We start from the raw sequence: 17,220 nt of genomic DNA, 5'->3' as shown, positions 1-17,220 counted from the left end.
CGCTCGGGCCAAGTGATAACTAAAAGGATATTGAGAGCTTTGCTTCAGTAGGTAACAAGTCTTTAGTCTGAAAACATAACTTTAAATTCATAGCACGTAAAAGTTCGGCCAAATTCCGATCAGACTAAAGACTTAGAAAAAATTCTGTGAAAATGCGCCCGTTCGTTGTTCGCTTTCAAAACTTCCTTTTAACATCCGGGACATAAAGGCCAACAAAGATACAATTAATAGGCCATCAACCAGTTACATTAGGGCCGTTTATACGAGAGAAAATAAGCCGCGGCTAACTCTGGCCGCGGCTTACGTAAGCCGCGAACACCCCGTATAAATGGTACAAAATCTGCGTTCACGGACTTCTCAAGCCGCGTCTTATCCTGGCCTGGGAGTTTATACTCGTATAAATAGTTCCCTTCGCGGCTTACGTAAGCCGCGGCCAGAGTTAGCCGCGGCTTATTTTCTCTCGTATAAACGGCCCTATTGTGACGACAACTTTAACATTTGTCGCGCGCGAAAATTCAGTGCTCATGCAATGTGGACAAGCAAGAAAATAACAACTCATGAATCAACCATAAACTAAAAGCAATCAATAAAGTAGAAGCCTACAACACGAGGAATTCCCAAGCGGTCACCCAGCGAAGTACTACTCTCGCCCTACAGGATTTGACTGCGGGGATCGGACGGGACCCGGTTTTTTGCCTGTGGTATGGTCGTAGACGGAAGAATACAAGCTCTAGTTGTATGTGTGATTTGTTTTCGTCAAGCCAAGCGAGAAAGCGAGTGAAAATCCCCCTTGCCCTCCCTTCAGACTGCAAAGAATGTTCAATTAATAGGCCATCAACCAGTTACATTGTGACGACAACTTTAACATTTGTCGCGCGCGAAAATTCAGTGCTCATGCAATGTGGACAAGCAAGAAAATAACAACTCATGAATCAACCATAAACTAAAAGCAATCAATAAAGTAGAAGCCTACAACACGAGGAATTCCCAAGCGGTCACCCAGCGAAGTACTACTCTCGCCCTACAGGATTTGACTGCGGGGATCGGACGGGACCCGGTTTTTTGCCTGTGGTATGGTCGTAGACGGAAGAATACAAGCTCTAGTTGTATGTGTGATTTGTTTTCGTCAAGCCAAGCGAGAAAGCGAGTGAAAATCCCCCTTGCCCTCCCTTCAGACTGCAAAGAATGTTCAATTAATAGGCCATCAACCAGTTACATTGTGACGACAACTTTAACATTTGTCGCGCGCGAAAATTCAGTGCTCATGCAATGTGGACAAGCAAGAAAATAACAACTCATGAATCAACCATAAACTAAAAGCAATCAATAAAGTAGAAGCCTACAACACGAGGAATTCCCAAGCGGTCACCCAGCGAAGTACTACTCTCGCCCTACAGGATTTGACTGCGGGGATCGGACGGGACCCCGTTTTTTGCCTGTGGTATGGTCGTAGACGGAAGAATACAAGCTCTAGTTGTATGTGTGATTTGTTTTCGTCAAGCCAAGCGAGAAAGCGAGTGAAAATCCCCCTTGCCCTCCCTTCAGACTGCAAAGAATGTTCAATTAATAGGCCATCAACCAGTTACATTGTGACGACAACTTTAACATTTGTCGCGCGCGAAAATTCAGTGCTCATGCAATGTGGACAAGCAAGAAAATAACAACTCATGAATCAACCATAAACTAAAAGCAATCAATAAAGTAGAAGCCTACAACACGAGGAATTCCCAAGCGGTCACCCAGCGAAGTACTACTCTCGCCCTACAGGATTTGACTGCGGGGATCGGACGGGACCCGGTTTTTTGCCTGTGGTATGGTCGTAGACGGAAGAATACAAGCTCTAGTTGTATGTGTGATTTGTTTTCGTCAAGCCAAGCGAGAAAGCGAGTGAAAATCCCCCTTGCCCTCCCTTCAGACTGCAAAGAATGTTCAATTAATAGGCCATCAACCAGTTACATTGTGACGACAACTTTAACATTTGTCGCGCGCGAAAATTCAGTGCTCATGCAATGTGGACAAGCAAGAAAATAACAACTCATGAATCAACCATAAACTAAAAGCAATCAATAAAGTAGAAGCCTACAACACGAGGAATTCCCAAGCGGTCACCCAGCGAAGTACTACTCTCGCCCTACAGGATTTGACTGCGGGGATCGGACGGGACCCGGTTTTTTGCCTGTGGTATGGTCGTAGACGGAAGAATACAAGCTCTAGTTGTATGTGTGATTTGTTTTCGTCAAGCCAAGCGAGAAAGCGAGTGAAAATCCCCCTTGCCCTCCCTTCAGACTGCAAAGAATGTTCAATTAATAGGCCATCAACCAGTTACATTGTGACGACAACTTTAACATTTGTCGCGCGCGAAAATTCAGTGCTCATGCAATGTGGACAAGCAAGAAAATAACAACTCATGAATCAACCATAAACTAAAAGCAATCAATAAAGTAGAAGCCTACAACACGAGGAATTCCCAAGCGGTCACCCAGCGAAGTACTACTCTCGCCCTACAGGATTTGACTGCGGGGATCGGACGGGACCCGGTTTTTTGCCTGTGGTATGGTCGTAGACGGAAGAATACAAGCTCTAGTTGTATGTGTGATTTGTTTTCGTCAAGCCAAGCGAGAAAGCGAGTGAAAATCCCCCTTGCCCTCCCTTCAGACTGCAAAGAATGTTCAATTAATAGGCCATCAACCAGTTACATTGTGACGACAACTTTAACATTTGTCGCGCGCGAAAATTCAGTGCTCATGCAATGTGGACAAGCAAGAAAATAACAACTCATGAATCAACCATAAACTAAAAGCAATCAATAAAGTAGAAGCCTACAACACGAGGAATTCCCAAGCGGTCACCCAGCGAAGTACTACTCTCGCCCTACAGGATTTGACTGCGGGGATCGGACGGGACCCGGTTTTTTGCCTGTGGTATGGTCGTAGACGGAAGAATACAAGCTCTAGTTGTATGTGTGATTTGTTTTCGTCAAGCCAAGCGAGAAAGCGAGTGAAAATCCCCCTTGCCCTCCCTTCAGACTGCAAAGAATGTTCAATTAATAGGCCATCAACCAGTTACATTGTGACGACAACTTTAACATTTGTCGCGCGCGAAAATTCAGTGCTCATGCAATGTGGACAAGCAAGAAAATAACAACTCATGAATCAACCATAAACTAAAAGCAATCAATAAAGTAGAAGCCTACAACACGAGGAATTCCCAAGCGGTCACCCAGCGAAGTACTACTCTCGCCCTACAGGATTTGACTGCGGGGATCGGACGGGACCCGGTTTTTTGCCTGTGGTATGGTCGTAGACGGAAGAATACAAGCTCTAGTTGTATGTGTGATTTGTTTTCGTCAAGCCAAGCGAGAAAGCGAGTGAAAATCCCCCTTGCCCTCCCTTCAGACTGCAAAGAATGTTCAATTAATAGGCCATCAACCAGTTACATTGTGACGACAACTTTAACATTTGTCGCGCGCGAAAATTCAGTGCTCATGCAATGTGGACAAGCAAGAAAATAACAACTCATGAATCAACCATAAACTAAAAGCAATCAATAAAGTAGAAGCCTACAACACGAGGAATTCCCAAGCGGTCACCCAGCGAAGTACTACTCTCGCCCTACAGGATTTGACTGCGGGGATCGGACGGGACCCGGTTTTTTGCCTGTGGTATGGTCGTAGACGGAAGAATACAAGCTCTAGTTGTATGTGTGATTTGTTTTCGTCAAGCCAAGCGAGAAAGCGAGTGAAAATCCCCCTTGCCCTCCCTTCAGACTGCAAAGAATGTTCAATTAATAGGCCATCAACCAGTTACATTGTGACGACAACTTTAACATTTGTCGCGCGCGAAAATTCAGTGCTCATGCAATGTGGACAAGCAAGAAAATAACAACTCATGAATCAACCATAAACTAAAAGCAATCAATAAAGTAGAAGCCTACAACACGAGGAATTCCCAAGCGGTCACCCAGCGAAGTACTACTCTCGCCCTACAGGATTTGACTGCGGGGATCGGACGGGACCCGGTTTTTTGCCTGTGGTATGGTCGTAGACGGAAGAATACAAGCTCTAGTTGTATGTGTGATTTGTTTTCGTCAAGCCAAGCGAGAAAGCGAGTGAAAATCCCCCTTGCCCTCCCTTCAGACTGCAAAGAATGTTCAATTAATAGGCCATCAACCAGTTACATTGTGACGACAACTTTAACATTTGTCGCGCGCGAAAATTCAGTGCTCATGCAATGTGGACAAGCAAGAAAATAACAACTCATGAATCAACCATAAACTAAAAGCAATCAATAAAGTAGAAGCCTACAACACGAGGAATTCCCAAGCGGTCACCCAGCGAAGTACTACTCTCGCCCTACAGGATTTGACTGCGGGGATCGGACGGGACCCGGTTTTTTGCCTGTGGTATGGTCGTAGACGGAAGAATACAAGCTCTAGTTGTATGTGTGATTTGTTTTCGTCAAGCCAAGCGAGAAAGCGAGTGAAAATCCCCCTTGCCCTCCCTTCAGACTGCAAAGAATGTTCAATTAATAGGCCATCAACCAGTTACATTGTGACGACAACTTTAACATTTGTCGCGCGCGAAAATTCAGTGCTCATGCAATGTGGACAAGCAAGAAAATAACAACTCATGAATCAACCATAAACTAAAAGCAATCAATAAAGTAGAAGCCTACAACACGAGGAATTCCCAAGCGGTCACCCAGCGAAGTACTACTCTCGCCCTACAGGATTTGACTGCGGGGATCGGACGGGACCCGGTTTTTTGCCTGTGGTATGGTCGTAGACGGAAGAATACAAGCTCTAGTTGTATGTGTGATTTGTTTTCGTCAAGCCAAGCGAGAAAGCGAGTGAAAATCCCCCTTGCCCTCCCTTCAGACTGCAAAGAATGTTCAATTAATAGGCCATCAACCAGTTACATTGTGACGACAACATTTACATTTGTCGCGCGCGAAAATTCAGTGCTCATGCAATGTGGACAAGCAAGAAAATAACAACTCATGAATCAACCATAAACTAAAAGCAATCAATAAAGTAGAAGCCTACAACACGAGGAATTCCCAAGCGGTCACCCAGCGAAGTACTACTCTCGCCCTACAGGATTTGACTGCGGGGATCGGACGGGACCCGGTTTTTTGCCTGTGGTATGGTCGTAGACGGAAGAATACAAGCTCTAGTTGTATGTGTGATTTGTTTGGGCAAGCCAAGCGAGAAAGCGAGTGAAAATCCCCCTTGCCCTCCCTTCAGACTGCAAAGAATGTTCAATTAATAGGCCATCAACCAGTTACATTGTGACGACAACTTTAACATTTGTCGCGCGCGAAAATTCAGTGCTCATGCAATGTGGACAAGCAAGAAAATAACAACTCATGAATCAACCCTCAACTAAAAGCAGTCAATAAAGTCGAAGCCTACAACACGAGGAATTCCCAAGCGGTCACCCAGCGAAGTACTACTCTCGCCCTACAGGATTTGACTGCGGGGATCGGACGGGACCCGGTTTTTTGCCTGTGGTATGGTCGTAGACGGAAGAATACAAGCTCTAGTTGTATGTGTGATTTGTTTTCGTCAAGCCAAGCGAGAAAGCGAGTGAAAATCCCCCTTGCCCTCCCTTCAGACTGCAAAGAATGTTCAATTAATAGGCCATCAACCAGTTACATTGTGACGACAACTTTAACATTTGTCGCGCGCGAAAATTCAGTGCTCATGCAATGTGGACAAGCAAGAAAATAACAACTCATGAATCAACCATAAACTAAAAGCAATCAATAAAGTAGAAGCCTACAACACGAGGAATTCCCAAGCGGTCACCCAGCGAAGTACTACTCTCGCCCTACAGGATTTGACTGCGGGGATCGGACGGGACCCGGTTTTTTGCCTGTGGTATGGTCGTAGACGGAAGAATACAAGCTCTAGTTGTATGTGTGATTTGTTTTCGTCAAGCCAAGCGAGAAAGCGAGTGAAAATCCCCCTTGCCCTCCCTTCAGACTGCAAAGAATGTTCAATTAATAGGCCATCAACCAGTTACATTGTGACGACAACTTTAACATTTGTCGCGCGCGAAAATTCAGTGCTCATGCAATGTGGACAAGCAAGAAAATAACAACTCATGAATCAACCATAAACTAAAAGCAATCAATAAAGTAGAAGCCTACAACACGAGGAATTCCCAAGCGGTCACCCAGCGAAGTACTACTCTCGCCCTACAGGATTTGACTGCGGGGATCGGACGGGACCCGGTTTTTTGCCTGTGGTATGGTCGTAGACGGAAGAATACAAGCTCTAGTTGTATGTGTGATTTGTTTTCGTCAAGCCAAGCGAGAAAGCGAGTGAAAATCCCCCTTGCCCTCCCTTCAGACTGCAAAGAATGTTCAATTAATAGGCCATCAACCAGTTACATTGTGACGACAACTTTAACATTTGTCGCGCGCGAAAATTCAGTGCTCATGCAATGTGGACAAGCAAGAAAATAACAACTCATGAATCAACCATAAACTAAAAGCAATCAATAAAGTAGAAGCCTACAACACGAGGAATTCCCAAGCGGTCACCCAGCGAAGTACTACTCTCGCCCTACAGGATTTGACTGCGGGGATCGGACGGGACCCGGTTTTTTGCCTGTGGTATGGTCGTAGACGGAAGAATACAAGCTCTAGTTGTATGTGTGATTTGTTTTCGTCAAGCCAAGCGAGAAAGCGAGTGAAAATCCCCCTTGCCCTCCCTTCAGACTGCAAAGAATGTTCAATTAATAGGCCATCAACCAGTTACATTGTGACGACAACTTTAACATTTGTCGCGCGCGAAAATTCAGTGCTCATGCAATGTGGACAAGCAAGAAAATAACAACTCATGAATCAACCATAAACTAAAAGCAATCAATAAAGTAGAAGCCTACAACACGAGGAATTCCCAAGCGGTCACCCAGCGAAGTACTACTCTCGCCCTACAGGATTTGACTGCGGGGATCGGACGGGACCCGGTTTTTTGCCTGTGGTATGGTCGTAGACGGAAGAATACAAGCTCTAGTTGTATGTGTGATTTGTTTTCGTCAAGCCAAGCGAGAAAGCGAGTGAAAATCCCCCTTGCCCTCCCTTCAGACTGCAAAGAATGTTCAATTAATAGGCCATCAACCAGTTACATTGTGACGACAACTTTAACATTTGTCGCGCGCGAAAATTCAGTGCTCATGCAATGTGGACAAGCAAGAAAATAACAACTCATGAATCAACCATAAACTAAAAGCAATCAATAAAGTAGAAGCCTACAACACGAGGAATTCCCAAGCGGTCACCCAGCGAAGTACTACTCTCGCCCTACAGGATTTGACTGCGGGGATCGGACGGGACCCGGTTTTTTGCCTGTGGTATGGTCGTAGACGGAAGAATACAAGCTCTAGTTGTATGTGTGATTTGTTTTCGTCAAGCCAAGCGAGAAAGCGAGTGAAAATCCCCCTTGCCCTCCCTTCAGACTGCAAAGAATGTTCAATTAATAGGCCATCAACCAGTTACATTGTGACGACAACTTTAACATTTGTCGCGCGCGAAAATTCAGTGCTCATGCAATGTGGACAAGCAAGAAAATAACAACTCATGAATCAACCATAAACTAAAAGCAATCAATAAAGTAGAAGCCTACAACACGAGGAATTCCCAAGCGGTCACCCAGCGAAGTACTACTCTCGCCCTACAGGATTTGACTGCGGGGATCGGACGGGACCCGGTTTTTTGCCTGTGGTATGGTCGTAGACGGAAGAATACAAGCTCTAGTTGTATGTGTGATTTGTTTTCGTCAAGCCAAGCGAGAAAGCGAGTGAAAATCCCCCTTGCCCTCCCTTCAGACTGCAAAGAATGTTCAATTAATAGGCCATCAACCAGTTACATTGTGACGACAACTTTAACATTTGTCGCGCGCGAAAATTCAGTGCTCATGCAATGTGGACAAGCAAGAAAATAACAACTCATGAATCAACCATAAACTAAAAGCAATCAATAAAGTAGAAGCCTACAACACGAGGAATTCCCAAGCGGTCACCCAGCGAAGTACTACTCTCGCCCTACAGGATTTGACTGCGGGGATCGGACGGGACCCGGTTTTTTGCCTGTGGTATGGTCGTAGACGGAAGAATACAAGCTCTAGTTGTATGTGTGATTTGTTTTCGTCAAGCCAAGCGAGAAAGCGAGTGAAAATCCCCCTTGCCCTCCCTTCAGACTGCAAAGAATGTTCAATTAATAGGCCATCAACCAGTTACATTGTGACGACAACTTTAACATTTGTCGCGCGCGAAAATTCAGTGCTCATGCAATGTGGACAAGCAAGAAAATAACAACTCATGAATCAACCATAAACTAAAAGCAATCAATAAAGTAGAAGCCTACAACACGAGGAATTCCCAAGCGGTCACCCAGCGAAGTACTACTCTCGCCCTACAGGATTTGACTGCGGGGATCGGACGGGACCCGGTTTTTTGCCTGTGGTATGGTCGTAGACGGAAGAATACAAGCTCTAGTTGTATGTGTGATTTGTTTTCGTCAAGCCAAGCGAGAAAGCGAGTGAAAATCCCCCTTGCCCTCCCTTCAGACTGCAAAGAATGTTCAATTAATAGGCCATCAACCAGTTACATTGTGACGACAACTTTAACATTTGTCGCGCGCGAAAATTCAGTGCTCATGCAATGTGGACAAGCAAGAAAATAACAACTCATGAATCAACCATAAACTAAAAGCAATCAATAAAGTAGAAGCCTACAACACGAGGAATTCCCAAGCGGTCACCCAGCGAAGTACTACTCTCGCCCTACAGGATTTGACTGCGGGGATCGGACGGGACCCGGTTTTTTGCCTGTGGTATGGTCGTAGACGGAAGAATACAAGCTCTAGTTGTATGTGTGATTTGTTTTCGTCAAGCCAAGCGAGAAAGCGAGTGAAAATCCCCCTTGCCCTCCCTTCAGACTGCAAAGAATGTTCAATTAATAGGCCATCAACCAGTTACATTGTGACGACAACTTTAACATTTGTCGCGCGCGAAAATTCAGTGCTCATGCAATGTGGACAAGCAAGAAAATAACAACTCATGAATCAACCATAAACTAAAAGCAATCAATAAAGTAGAAGCCTACAACACGAGGAATTCCCAAGCGGTCACCCAGCGAAGTACTACTCTCGCCCTACAGGATTTGACTGCGGGGATCGGACGGGACCCGGTTTTTTGCCTGTGGTATGGTCGTAGACGGAAGAATACAAGCTCTAGTTGTATGTGTGATTTGTTTTCGTCAAGCCAAGCGAGAAAGCGAGTGAAAATCCCCCTTGCCCTCCCTTCAGACTGCAAAGAATGTTCAATTAATAGGCCATCAACCAGTTACATTGTGACGACAACTTTAACATTTGTCGCGCGCGAAAATTCAGTGCTCATGCAATGTGGACAAGCAAGAAAATAACAACTCATGAATCAACCATAAACTAAAAGCAATCAATAAAGTAGAAGCCTACAACACGAGGAATTCCCAAGCGGTCACCCAGCGAAGTACTACTCTCGCCCTACAGGATTTGACTGCGGGGATCGGACGGGACCCGGTTTTTTGCCTGTGGTATGGTCGTAGACGGAAGAATACAAGCTCTAGTTGTATGTGTGATTTGTTTTCGTCAAGCCAAGCGAGAAAGCGAGTGAAAATCCCCCTTGCCCTCCCTTCAGACTGCAAAGAATGTTCAATTAATAGGCCATCAACCAGTTACATTGTGACGACAACTTTAACATTTGTCGCGCGCGAAAATTCAGTGCTCATGCAATGTGGACAAGCAAGAAAATAACAACTCATGAATCAACCATAAACTAAAAGCAATCAATAAAGTAGAAGCCTACAACACGAGGAATTCCCAAGCGGTCACCCAGCGAAGTACTACTCTCGCCCTACAGGATTTGACTGCGGGGATCGGACGGGACCCGGTTTTTTGCCTGTGGTATGGTCGTAGACGGAAGAATACAAGCTCTAGTTGTATGTGTGATTTGTTTTCGTCAAGCCAAGCGAGAAAGCGAGTGAAAATCCCCCTTGCCCTCCCTTCAGACTGCAAAGAATGTTCAATTAATAGGCCATCAACCAGTTACATTGTGACGACAACTTTAACATTTGTCGCGCGCGAAAATTCAGTGCTCATGCAATGTGGACAAGCAAGAAAATAACAACTCATGAATCAACCATAAACTAAAAGCAATCAATAAAGTAGAAGCCTACAACACGAGGAATTCCCAAGCGGTCACCCAGCGAAGTACTACTCTCGCCCTACAGGATTTGACTGCGGGGATCGGACGGGACCCGGTTTTTTGCCTGTGGTATGGTCGTAGACGGAAGAATACAAGCTCTAGTTGTATGTGTGATTTGTTTTCGTCAAGCCAAGCGAGAAAGCGAGTGAAAATCCCCCTTGCCCTCCCTTCAGACTGCAAAGAATGTTCAATTAATAGGCCATCAACCAGTTACATTGTGACGACAACTTTAACATTTGTCGCGCGCGAAAATTCAGTGCTCATGCAATGTGGACAAGCAAGAAAATAACAACTCATGAATCAACCATAAACTAAAAGCAATCAATAAAGTAGAAGCCTACAACACGAGGAATTCCCAAGCGGTCACCCAGCGAAGTACTACTCTCGCCCTACAGGATTTGACTGCGGGGATCGGACGGGACCCGGTTTTTTGCCTGTGGTATGGTCGTAGACGGAAGAATACAAGCTCTAGTTGTATGTGTGATTTGTTTTCGTCAAGCCAAGCGAGAAAGCGAGTGAAAATCCCCCTTGCCCTCCCTTCAGACTGCAAAGAATGTTCAATTAATAGGCCATCAACCAGTTACATTGTGACGACAACTTTAACATTTGTCGCGCGCGAAAATTCAGTGCTCATGCAATGTGGACAAGCAAGAAAATAACAACTCATGAATCAACCATAAACTAAAAGCAATCAATAAAGTAGAAGCCTACAACACGAGGAATTCCCAAGCGGTCACCCAGCGAAGTACTACTCTCGCCCTACAGGATTTGACTGCGGGGATCGGACGGGACCCGGTTTTTTGCCTGTGGTATGGTCGTAGACGGAAGAATACAAGCTCTAGTTGTATGTGTGATTTGTTTTCGTCAAGCCAAGCGAGAAAGCGAGTGAAAATCCCCCTTGCCCTCCCTTCAGACTGCAAAGAATGTTCAATTAATAGGCCATCAACCAGTTACATTGTGACGACAACTTTAACATTTGTCGCGCGCGAAAATTCAGTGCTCATGCAATGTGGACAAGCAAGAAAATAACAACTCATGAATCAACCATAAACTAAAAGCAATCAATAAAGTAGAAGCCTACAACACGAGGAATTCCCAAGCGGTCACCCAGCGAAGTACTACTCTCGCCCTACAGGATTTGACTGCGGGGATCGGACGGGACCCGGTTTTTTGCCTGTGGTATGGTCGTAGACGGAAGAATACAAGCTCTAGTTGTATGTGTGATTTGTTTTCGTCAAGCCAAGCGAGAAAGCGAGTGAAAATCCCCCTTGCCCTCCCTTCAGACTGCAAAGAATGTTCAATTAATAGGCCATCAACCAGTTACATTGTGACGACAACTTTAACATTTGTCGCGCGCGAAAATTCAGTGCTCATGCAATGTGGACAAGCAAGAAAATAACAACTCATGAATCAACCATAAACTAAAAGCAATCAATAAAGTAGAAGCCTACAACACGAGGAATTCCCAAGCGGTCACCCAGCGAAGTACTACTCTCGCCCTACAGGATTTGACTGCGGGGATCGGACGGGACCCGGTTTTTTGCCTGTGGTATGGTCGTAGACGGAAGAATACAAGCTCTAGTTGTATGTGTGATTTGTTTTCGTCAAGCCAAGCGAGAAAGCGAGTGAAAATCCCCCTTGCCCTCCCTTCAGACTGCAAAGAATGTTCAATTAATAGGCCATCAACCAGTTACATTGTGACGACAACTTTAACATTTGTCGCGCGCGAAAATTCAGTGCTCATGCAATGTGGACAAGCAAGAAAATAACAACTCATGAATCAACCATAAACTAAAAGCAATCAATAAAGTAGAAGCCTACAACACGAGGAATTCCCAAGCGGTCACCCAGCGAAGTACTACTCTCGCCCTACAGGATTTGACTGCGGGGATCGGACGGGACCCGGTTTTTTGCCTGTGGTATGGTCGTAGACGGAAGAATACAAGCTCTAGTTGTATGTGTGATTTGTTTTCGTCAAGCCAAGCGAGAAAGCGAGTGAAAATCCCCCTTGCCCTCCCTTCAGACTGCAAAGAATGTTCAATTAATAGGCCATCAACCAGTTACATTGTGACGACAACTTTAACATTTGTCGCGCGCGAAAATTCAGTGCTCATGCAATGTGGACAAGCAAGAAAATAACAACTCATGAATCAACCATAAACTAAAAGCAATCAATAAAGTAGAAGCCTACAACACGAGGAATTCCCAAGCGGTCACCCAGCGAAGTACTACTCTCGCCCTACAGGATTTGACTGCGGGGATCGGACGGGACCCGGTTTTTTGCCTGTGGTATGGTCGTAGACGGAAGAATACAAGCTCTAGTTGTATGTGTGATTTGTTTTCGTCAAGCCAAGCGAGAAAGCGAGTGAAAATCCCCCTTGCCCTCCCTTCAGACTGCAAAGAATGTTCAATTAATAGGCCATCAACCAGTTACATTGTGACGACAACTTTAACATTTGTCGCGCGCGAAAATTCAGTGCTCATGCAATGTGGACAAGCAAGAAAATAACAACTCATGAATCAACCATAAACTAAAAGCAATCAATAAAGTAGAAGCCTACAACACGAGGAATTCCCAAGCGGTCACCCAGCGAAGTACTACTCTCGCCCTACAGGATTTGACTGCGGGGATCGGACGGGACCCGGTTTTTTGCCTGTGGTATGGTCGTAGACGGAAGAATACAAGCTCTAGTTGTATGTGTGATTTGTTTTCGTCAAGCCAAGCGAGAAAGCGAGTGAAAATCCCCCTTGCCCTCCCTTCAGACTGCAAAGAATGTTCAATTAATAGGCCATCAACCAGTTACATTGTGACGACAACTTTAACATTTGTCGCGCGCGAAAATTCAGTGCTCATGCAATGTGGACAAGCAAGAAAATAACAACTCATGAATCAACCATAAACTAAAAGCAATCAATAAAGTAGAAGCCTACAACACGAGGAATTCCCAAGCGGTCACCCAGCGAAGTACTACTCTCGCCCTACAGGATTTGACTGCGGGGATCGGACGGGACCCGGTTTTTTGCCTGTGGTATGGTCGTAGACGGAAGAATACAAGCTCTAGTTGTATGTGTGATTTGTTTTCGTCAAGCCAAGCGAGAAAGCGAGTGAAAATCCCCCTTGCCCTCCCTTCAGACTGCAAAGAATGTTCAATTAATAGGCCATCAACCAGTTACATTGTGACGACAACTTTAACATTTGTCGCGCGCGAAAATTCAGTGCTCATGCAATGTGGACAAGCAAGAAAATAACAACTCATGAATCAACCATAAACTAAAAGCAATCAATAAAGTAGAAGCCTACAACACGAGGAATTCCCAAGCGGTCACCCAGCGAAGTACTACTCTCGCCCTACAGGATTTGACTGCGGGGATCGGACGGGACCCGGTTTTTTGCCTGTGGTATGGTCGTAGACGGAAGAATACAAGCTCTAGTTGTATGTGTGATTTGTTTTCGTCAAGCCAAGCGAGAAAGCGAGTGAAAATCCCCCTTGCCCTCCCTTCAGACTGCAAAGAATGTTCAATTAATAGGCCATCAACCAGTTACATTGTGACGACAACTTTAACATTTGTCGCGCGCGAAAATTCAGTGCTCATGCAATGTGGACAAGCAAGAAAATAACAACTCATGAATCAACCATAAACTAAAAGCAATCAATAAAGTAGAAGCCTACAACACGAGGAATTCCCAAGCGGTCACCCAGCGAAGTACTACTCTCGCCCTACAGGATTTGACTGCGGGGATCGGACGGGACCCGGTTTTTTGCCTGTGGTATGGTCGTAGACGGAAGAATACAAGCTCTAGTTGTATGTGTGATTTGTTTTCGTCAAGCCAAGCGAGAAAGCGAGTGAAAATCCCCCTTGCCCTCCCTTCAGACTGCAAAGAATGTTCAATTAATAGGCCATCAACCAGTTACATTGTGACGACAACTTTAACATTTGTCGCGCGCGAAAATTCAGTGCTCATGCAATGTGGACAAGCAAGAAAATAACAACTCATGAATCAACCATAAACTAAAAGCAATCAATAAAGTAGAAGCCTACAACACGAGGAATTCCCAAGCGGTCACCCAGCGAAGTACTACTCTCGCCCTACAGGATTTGACTGCGGGGATCGGACGGGACCCGGTTTTTTGCCTGTGGTATGGTCGTAGACGGAAGAATACAAGCTCTAGTTGTATGTGTGATTTGTTTTCGTCAAGCCAAGCGAGAAAGCGAGTGAAAATCCCCCTTGCCCTCCCTTCAGACTGCAAAGAATGTTCAATTAATAGGCCATCAACCAGTTACATTGTGACGACAACTTTAACATTTGTCGCGCGCGAAAATTCAGTGCTCATGCAATGTGGACAAGCAAGAAAATAACAACTCATGAATCAACCATAAACTAAAAGCAATCAATAAAGTAGAAGCCTACAACACGAGGAATTCCCAAGCGGTCACCCAGCGAAGTACTACTCTCGCCCTACAGGATTTGACTGCGGGGATCGGACGGGACCCGGTTTTTTGCCTGTGGTATGGTCGTAGACGGAAGAATACAAGCTCTAGTTGTATGTGTGATTTGTTTTCGTCAAGCCAAGCGAGAAAGCGAGTGAAAATCCCCCTTGCCCTCCCTTCAGACTGCAAAGAATGTTCAATTAATAGGCCATCAACCAGTTACATTGTGACGACAACTTTAACATTTGTCGCGCGCGAAAATTCAGTGCTCATGCAATGTGGACAAGCAAGAAAATAACAACTCATGAATCAACCATAAACTAAAAGCAATCAATAAAGTAGAAGCCTACAACACGAGGAATTCCCAAGCGGTCACCCAGCGAAGTACTACTCTCGCCCTACAGGATTTGACTGCGGGGATCGGACGGGACCCGGTTTTTTGCCTGTGGTATGGTCGTAGACGGAAGAATACAAGCTCTAGTTGTATGTGTGATTTGTTTTCGTCAAGCCAAGCGAGAAAGCGAGTGAAAATCCCCCTTGCCCTCCCTTCAGACTGCAAAGAATGTTCAATTAATAGGCCATCAACCAGTTACATTGTGACGACAACTTTAACATTTGTCGCGCGCGAAAATTCAGTGCTCATGCAATGTGGACAAGCAAGAAAATAACAACTCATGAATCAACCATAAACTAAAAGCAATCAATAAAGTAGAAGCCTACAACACGAGGAATTCCCAAGCGGTCACCCAGCGAAGTACTACTCTCGCCCTACAGGATTTGACTGCGGGGATCGGACGGGACCCGGTTTTTTGCCTGTGGTATGGTCGTAGACGGAAGAATACAAGCTCTAGTTGTATGTGTGATTTGTTTTCGTCAAGCCAAGCGAGAAAGCGAGTGAAAATCCCCCTTGCCCTCCCTTCAGACTGCAAAGAATGTTCAATTAATAGGCCATCAACCAGTTACATTGTGACGACAACTTTAACATTTGTCGCGCGCGAAAATTCAGTGCTCATGCAATGTGGACAAGCAAGAAAATAACAACTCATGAATCAACCATAAACTAAAAGCAATCAATAAAGTAGAAGCCTACAACACGAGGAATTCCCAAGCGGTCACCCAGCGAAGTACTACTCTCGCCCTACAGGATTTGACTGCGGGGATCGGACGGGACCCGGTTTTTTGCCTGTGGTATGGTCGTAGACGGAAGAATACAAGCTCTAGTTGTATGTGTGATTTGTTTTCGTCAAGCCAAGCGAGAAAGCGAGTGAAAATCCCCCTTGCCCTCCCTTCAGACTGCAAAGAATGTTCAATTAATAGGCCATCAACCAGTTACATTGTGACGACAACTTTAACATTTGTCGCGCGCGAAAATTCAGTGCTCATGCAATGTGGACAAGCAAGAAAATAACAACTCATGAATCAACCATAAACTAAAAGCAATCAATAAAGTAGAAGCCTACAACACGAGGAATTCCCAAGCGGTCACCCAGCGAAGTACTACTCTCGCCCTACAGGATTTGACTGCGGGGATCGGACGGGACCCGGTTTTTTGCCTGTGGTATGGTCGTAGACGGAAGAATACAAGCTCTAGTTGTATGTGTGATTTGTTTTCGTCAAGCCAAGCGAGAAAGCGAGTGAAAATCCCCCTTGCCCTCCCTTCAGACTGCAAAGAATGTTCAATTAATAGGCCATCAACCAGTTACATTGTGACGACAACTTTAACATTTGTCGCGCGCGAAAATTCAGTGCTCATGCAATGTGGACAAGCAAGAAAATAACAACTCATGAATCAACCATAAACTAAAAGCAATCAATAAAGTAGAAGCCTACAACACGAGGAATTCCCAAGCGGTCACCCAGCGAAGTACTACTCTCGCCCTACAGGATTTGACTGCGGGGATCGGACGGGACCCGGTTTTTTGCCTGTGGTATGGTCGTAGACGGAAGAATACAAGCTCTAGTTGTATGTGTGATTTGTTTTCGTCAAGCCAAGCGAGAAAGCGAGTGAAAATCCCCCTTGCCCTCCCTTCAGACTGCAAAGAATGTTCAATTAATAGGCCATCAACCAGTTACATTGTGACGACAACTTTAACATTTGTCGCGCGCGAAAATTCAGTGCTCATGCAATGTGGACAAGCAAGAAAATAACAACTCATGAATCAACCATAAACTAAAAGCAATCAATAAAGTAGAAGCCTACAACACGAGGAATTCCCAAGCGGTCACCCAGCGAAGTACTACTCTCGCCCTACAGGATTTGACTGCGGGGATCGGACGGGACCCGGTTTTTTGCCTGTGGTATGGTCGTAGACGGAAGAATACAAGCTCTAGTTGTATGTGTGATTTGTTTTCGTCAAGCCAAGCGAGAAAGCGAGTGAAAATCCCCCTTGCCCTCCCTTCAGACTGCAAAGAATGTTCAATTAATAGGCCATCAACCAGTTACATTGTGACGACAACTTTAACATTTGTCGCGCGCGAAAATTCAGTGCTCATGCAATGTGGACAAGCAAGAAAATAACAACTCATGAATCAACCATA

At 45.1% G+C, this 17,220-nt stretch overlaps 45 non-coding genes across 45 annotated transcripts; all 45 read right to left on the bottom strand.

The window, feature by feature from the left end:
* Positions 1 to 596: 596 nt before the first annotated feature.
* LOC138039379 (5S ribosomal RNA) lies at positions 597 to 715 on the bottom strand. The gene has a single exon (XR_011130480.1). It is a non-coding gene; the product is annotated as a 5S ribosomal RNA (ribosomal RNA).
* Positions 716 to 966: 251 nt separating this feature from the next.
* On the bottom strand, positions 967 to 1,085 carry LOC138039377 (5S ribosomal RNA). The gene has a single exon (XR_011130479.1). It is a non-coding gene; the product is annotated as a 5S ribosomal RNA (ribosomal RNA).
* Positions 1,086 to 1,336: 251 nt separating this feature from the next.
* On the bottom strand, positions 1,337 to 1,455 carry LOC138039494 (5S ribosomal RNA). The gene has a single exon (XR_011130590.1). It is a non-coding gene; the product is annotated as a 5S ribosomal RNA (ribosomal RNA).
* Positions 1,456 to 1,706: 251 nt separating this feature from the next.
* LOC138039376 (5S ribosomal RNA) lies at positions 1,707 to 1,825 on the bottom strand. Its single transcript, XR_011130478.1, has one exon. It is a non-coding gene; the product is annotated as a 5S ribosomal RNA (ribosomal RNA).
* A 251-nt stretch (positions 1,826 to 2,076) lies between these two features.
* Positions 2,077 to 2,195, bottom strand: LOC138039375 (5S ribosomal RNA). The gene has a single exon (XR_011130477.1). It is a non-coding gene; the product is annotated as a 5S ribosomal RNA (ribosomal RNA).
* Positions 2,196 to 2,446: 251 nt separating this feature from the next.
* Positions 2,447 to 2,565, bottom strand: LOC138039374 (5S ribosomal RNA). The gene has a single exon (XR_011130476.1). It is a non-coding gene; the product is annotated as a 5S ribosomal RNA (ribosomal RNA).
* A 251-nt stretch (positions 2,566 to 2,816) lies between these two features.
* Positions 2,817 to 2,935, bottom strand: LOC138039373 (5S ribosomal RNA). The gene has a single exon (XR_011130475.1). It is a non-coding gene; the product is annotated as a 5S ribosomal RNA (ribosomal RNA).
* A 251-nt stretch (positions 2,936 to 3,186) lies between these two features.
* Positions 3,187 to 3,305, bottom strand: LOC138039372 (5S ribosomal RNA). The gene has a single exon (XR_011130474.1). It is a non-coding gene; the product is annotated as a 5S ribosomal RNA (ribosomal RNA).
* Positions 3,306 to 3,556: 251 nt separating this feature from the next.
* Positions 3,557 to 3,675, bottom strand: LOC138039371 (5S ribosomal RNA). Its single transcript, XR_011130473.1, has one exon. It is a non-coding gene; the product is annotated as a 5S ribosomal RNA (ribosomal RNA).
* A 251-nt stretch (positions 3,676 to 3,926) lies between these two features.
* On the bottom strand, positions 3,927 to 4,045 carry LOC138039369 (5S ribosomal RNA). Its single transcript, XR_011130471.1, has one exon. It is a non-coding gene; the product is annotated as a 5S ribosomal RNA (ribosomal RNA).
* Positions 4,046 to 4,296: 251 nt separating this feature from the next.
* Positions 4,297 to 4,415, bottom strand: LOC138039368 (5S ribosomal RNA). Its single transcript, XR_011130470.1, has one exon. It is a non-coding gene; the product is annotated as a 5S ribosomal RNA (ribosomal RNA).
* A 251-nt stretch (positions 4,416 to 4,666) lies between these two features.
* On the bottom strand, positions 4,667 to 4,785 carry LOC138039367 (5S ribosomal RNA). Its single transcript, XR_011130469.1, has one exon. It is a non-coding gene; the product is annotated as a 5S ribosomal RNA (ribosomal RNA).
* A 251-nt stretch (positions 4,786 to 5,036) lies between these two features.
* On the bottom strand, positions 5,037 to 5,155 carry LOC138039366 (5S ribosomal RNA). Its single transcript, XR_011130468.1, has one exon. It is a non-coding gene; the product is annotated as a 5S ribosomal RNA (ribosomal RNA).
* A 250-nt stretch (positions 5,156 to 5,405) lies between these two features.
* LOC138039365 (5S ribosomal RNA) lies at positions 5,406 to 5,524 on the bottom strand. Its single transcript, XR_011130467.1, has one exon. It is a non-coding gene; the product is annotated as a 5S ribosomal RNA (ribosomal RNA).
* Positions 5,525 to 5,775: 251 nt separating this feature from the next.
* Positions 5,776 to 5,894, bottom strand: LOC138039364 (5S ribosomal RNA). Its single transcript, XR_011130466.1, has one exon. It is a non-coding gene; the product is annotated as a 5S ribosomal RNA (ribosomal RNA).
* Positions 5,895 to 6,145: 251 nt separating this feature from the next.
* LOC138039363 (5S ribosomal RNA) lies at positions 6,146 to 6,264 on the bottom strand. Its single transcript, XR_011130465.1, has one exon. It is a non-coding gene; the product is annotated as a 5S ribosomal RNA (ribosomal RNA).
* Positions 6,265 to 6,515: 251 nt separating this feature from the next.
* Positions 6,516 to 6,634, bottom strand: LOC138039361 (5S ribosomal RNA). The gene has a single exon (XR_011130464.1). It is a non-coding gene; the product is annotated as a 5S ribosomal RNA (ribosomal RNA).
* A 251-nt stretch (positions 6,635 to 6,885) lies between these two features.
* On the bottom strand, positions 6,886 to 7,004 carry LOC138039360 (5S ribosomal RNA). The gene has a single exon (XR_011130463.1). It is a non-coding gene; the product is annotated as a 5S ribosomal RNA (ribosomal RNA).
* Positions 7,005 to 7,255: 251 nt separating this feature from the next.
* LOC138039359 (5S ribosomal RNA) lies at positions 7,256 to 7,374 on the bottom strand. Its single transcript, XR_011130462.1, has one exon. It is a non-coding gene; the product is annotated as a 5S ribosomal RNA (ribosomal RNA).
* A 251-nt stretch (positions 7,375 to 7,625) lies between these two features.
* On the bottom strand, positions 7,626 to 7,744 carry LOC138039357 (5S ribosomal RNA). The gene has a single exon (XR_011130460.1). It is a non-coding gene; the product is annotated as a 5S ribosomal RNA (ribosomal RNA).
* Positions 7,745 to 7,995: 251 nt separating this feature from the next.
* On the bottom strand, positions 7,996 to 8,114 carry LOC138039356 (5S ribosomal RNA). Its single transcript, XR_011130459.1, has one exon. It is a non-coding gene; the product is annotated as a 5S ribosomal RNA (ribosomal RNA).
* A 251-nt stretch (positions 8,115 to 8,365) lies between these two features.
* LOC138039355 (5S ribosomal RNA) lies at positions 8,366 to 8,484 on the bottom strand. Its single transcript, XR_011130458.1, has one exon. It is a non-coding gene; the product is annotated as a 5S ribosomal RNA (ribosomal RNA).
* A 251-nt stretch (positions 8,485 to 8,735) lies between these two features.
* LOC138039354 (5S ribosomal RNA) lies at positions 8,736 to 8,854 on the bottom strand. The gene has a single exon (XR_011130457.1). It is a non-coding gene; the product is annotated as a 5S ribosomal RNA (ribosomal RNA).
* A 251-nt stretch (positions 8,855 to 9,105) lies between these two features.
* On the bottom strand, positions 9,106 to 9,224 carry LOC138039353 (5S ribosomal RNA). Its single transcript, XR_011130456.1, has one exon. It is a non-coding gene; the product is annotated as a 5S ribosomal RNA (ribosomal RNA).
* A 251-nt stretch (positions 9,225 to 9,475) lies between these two features.
* On the bottom strand, positions 9,476 to 9,594 carry LOC138039352 (5S ribosomal RNA). The gene has a single exon (XR_011130455.1). It is a non-coding gene; the product is annotated as a 5S ribosomal RNA (ribosomal RNA).
* Positions 9,595 to 9,845: 251 nt separating this feature from the next.
* Positions 9,846 to 9,964, bottom strand: LOC138039351 (5S ribosomal RNA). Its single transcript, XR_011130454.1, has one exon. It is a non-coding gene; the product is annotated as a 5S ribosomal RNA (ribosomal RNA).
* A 251-nt stretch (positions 9,965 to 10,215) lies between these two features.
* LOC138039350 (5S ribosomal RNA) lies at positions 10,216 to 10,334 on the bottom strand. Its single transcript, XR_011130453.1, has one exon. It is a non-coding gene; the product is annotated as a 5S ribosomal RNA (ribosomal RNA).
* A 251-nt stretch (positions 10,335 to 10,585) lies between these two features.
* Positions 10,586 to 10,704, bottom strand: LOC138039349 (5S ribosomal RNA). Its single transcript, XR_011130452.1, has one exon. It is a non-coding gene; the product is annotated as a 5S ribosomal RNA (ribosomal RNA).
* Positions 10,705 to 10,955: 251 nt separating this feature from the next.
* On the bottom strand, positions 10,956 to 11,074 carry LOC138039348 (5S ribosomal RNA). The gene has a single exon (XR_011130451.1). It is a non-coding gene; the product is annotated as a 5S ribosomal RNA (ribosomal RNA).
* A 251-nt stretch (positions 11,075 to 11,325) lies between these two features.
* LOC138039346 (5S ribosomal RNA) lies at positions 11,326 to 11,444 on the bottom strand. The gene has a single exon (XR_011130448.1). It is a non-coding gene; the product is annotated as a 5S ribosomal RNA (ribosomal RNA).
* A 251-nt stretch (positions 11,445 to 11,695) lies between these two features.
* LOC138039345 (5S ribosomal RNA) lies at positions 11,696 to 11,814 on the bottom strand. The gene has a single exon (XR_011130447.1). It is a non-coding gene; the product is annotated as a 5S ribosomal RNA (ribosomal RNA).
* A 251-nt stretch (positions 11,815 to 12,065) lies between these two features.
* On the bottom strand, positions 12,066 to 12,184 carry LOC138039344 (5S ribosomal RNA). The gene has a single exon (XR_011130446.1). It is a non-coding gene; the product is annotated as a 5S ribosomal RNA (ribosomal RNA).
* A 251-nt stretch (positions 12,185 to 12,435) lies between these two features.
* On the bottom strand, positions 12,436 to 12,554 carry LOC138039343 (5S ribosomal RNA). The gene has a single exon (XR_011130445.1). It is a non-coding gene; the product is annotated as a 5S ribosomal RNA (ribosomal RNA).
* Positions 12,555 to 12,805: 251 nt separating this feature from the next.
* On the bottom strand, positions 12,806 to 12,924 carry LOC138039342 (5S ribosomal RNA). Its single transcript, XR_011130444.1, has one exon. It is a non-coding gene; the product is annotated as a 5S ribosomal RNA (ribosomal RNA).
* A 251-nt stretch (positions 12,925 to 13,175) lies between these two features.
* On the bottom strand, positions 13,176 to 13,294 carry LOC138039341 (5S ribosomal RNA). Its single transcript, XR_011130443.1, has one exon. It is a non-coding gene; the product is annotated as a 5S ribosomal RNA (ribosomal RNA).
* A 251-nt stretch (positions 13,295 to 13,545) lies between these two features.
* LOC138039340 (5S ribosomal RNA) lies at positions 13,546 to 13,664 on the bottom strand. The gene has a single exon (XR_011130442.1). It is a non-coding gene; the product is annotated as a 5S ribosomal RNA (ribosomal RNA).
* A 251-nt stretch (positions 13,665 to 13,915) lies between these two features.
* Positions 13,916 to 14,034, bottom strand: LOC138039339 (5S ribosomal RNA). Its single transcript, XR_011130441.1, has one exon. It is a non-coding gene; the product is annotated as a 5S ribosomal RNA (ribosomal RNA).
* A 251-nt stretch (positions 14,035 to 14,285) lies between these two features.
* On the bottom strand, positions 14,286 to 14,404 carry LOC138039338 (5S ribosomal RNA). Its single transcript, XR_011130440.1, has one exon. It is a non-coding gene; the product is annotated as a 5S ribosomal RNA (ribosomal RNA).
* Positions 14,405 to 14,655: 251 nt separating this feature from the next.
* On the bottom strand, positions 14,656 to 14,774 carry LOC138039337 (5S ribosomal RNA). Its single transcript, XR_011130439.1, has one exon. It is a non-coding gene; the product is annotated as a 5S ribosomal RNA (ribosomal RNA).
* A 251-nt stretch (positions 14,775 to 15,025) lies between these two features.
* On the bottom strand, positions 15,026 to 15,144 carry LOC138039335 (5S ribosomal RNA). Its single transcript, XR_011130437.1, has one exon. It is a non-coding gene; the product is annotated as a 5S ribosomal RNA (ribosomal RNA).
* Positions 15,145 to 15,395: 251 nt separating this feature from the next.
* LOC138039334 (5S ribosomal RNA) lies at positions 15,396 to 15,514 on the bottom strand. Its single transcript, XR_011130436.1, has one exon. It is a non-coding gene; the product is annotated as a 5S ribosomal RNA (ribosomal RNA).
* A 251-nt stretch (positions 15,515 to 15,765) lies between these two features.
* On the bottom strand, positions 15,766 to 15,884 carry LOC138039333 (5S ribosomal RNA). The gene has a single exon (XR_011130435.1). It is a non-coding gene; the product is annotated as a 5S ribosomal RNA (ribosomal RNA).
* Positions 15,885 to 16,135: 251 nt separating this feature from the next.
* LOC138039332 (5S ribosomal RNA) lies at positions 16,136 to 16,254 on the bottom strand. The gene has a single exon (XR_011130434.1). It is a non-coding gene; the product is annotated as a 5S ribosomal RNA (ribosomal RNA).
* A 251-nt stretch (positions 16,255 to 16,505) lies between these two features.
* On the bottom strand, positions 16,506 to 16,624 carry LOC138039331 (5S ribosomal RNA). Its single transcript, XR_011130433.1, has one exon. It is a non-coding gene; the product is annotated as a 5S ribosomal RNA (ribosomal RNA).
* A 251-nt stretch (positions 16,625 to 16,875) lies between these two features.
* LOC138039330 (5S ribosomal RNA) lies at positions 16,876 to 16,994 on the bottom strand. Its single transcript, XR_011130432.1, has one exon. It is a non-coding gene; the product is annotated as a 5S ribosomal RNA (ribosomal RNA).
* Between the last annotated feature and the right edge of the window lie 226 nt (positions 16,995 to 17,220).

This window comes from Montipora capricornis, chromosome 2 (genome assembly GCF_036669925.1).
Source record: "Montipora capricornis isolate CH-2021 chromosome 2, ASM3666992v2, whole genome shotgun sequence".
NCBI lineage: Eukaryota > Metazoa > Cnidaria > Anthozoa > Scleractinia > Acroporidae > Montipora > Montipora capricornis.
This window is presented reverse-complemented; position numbering and strand designations above follow the sequence as displayed.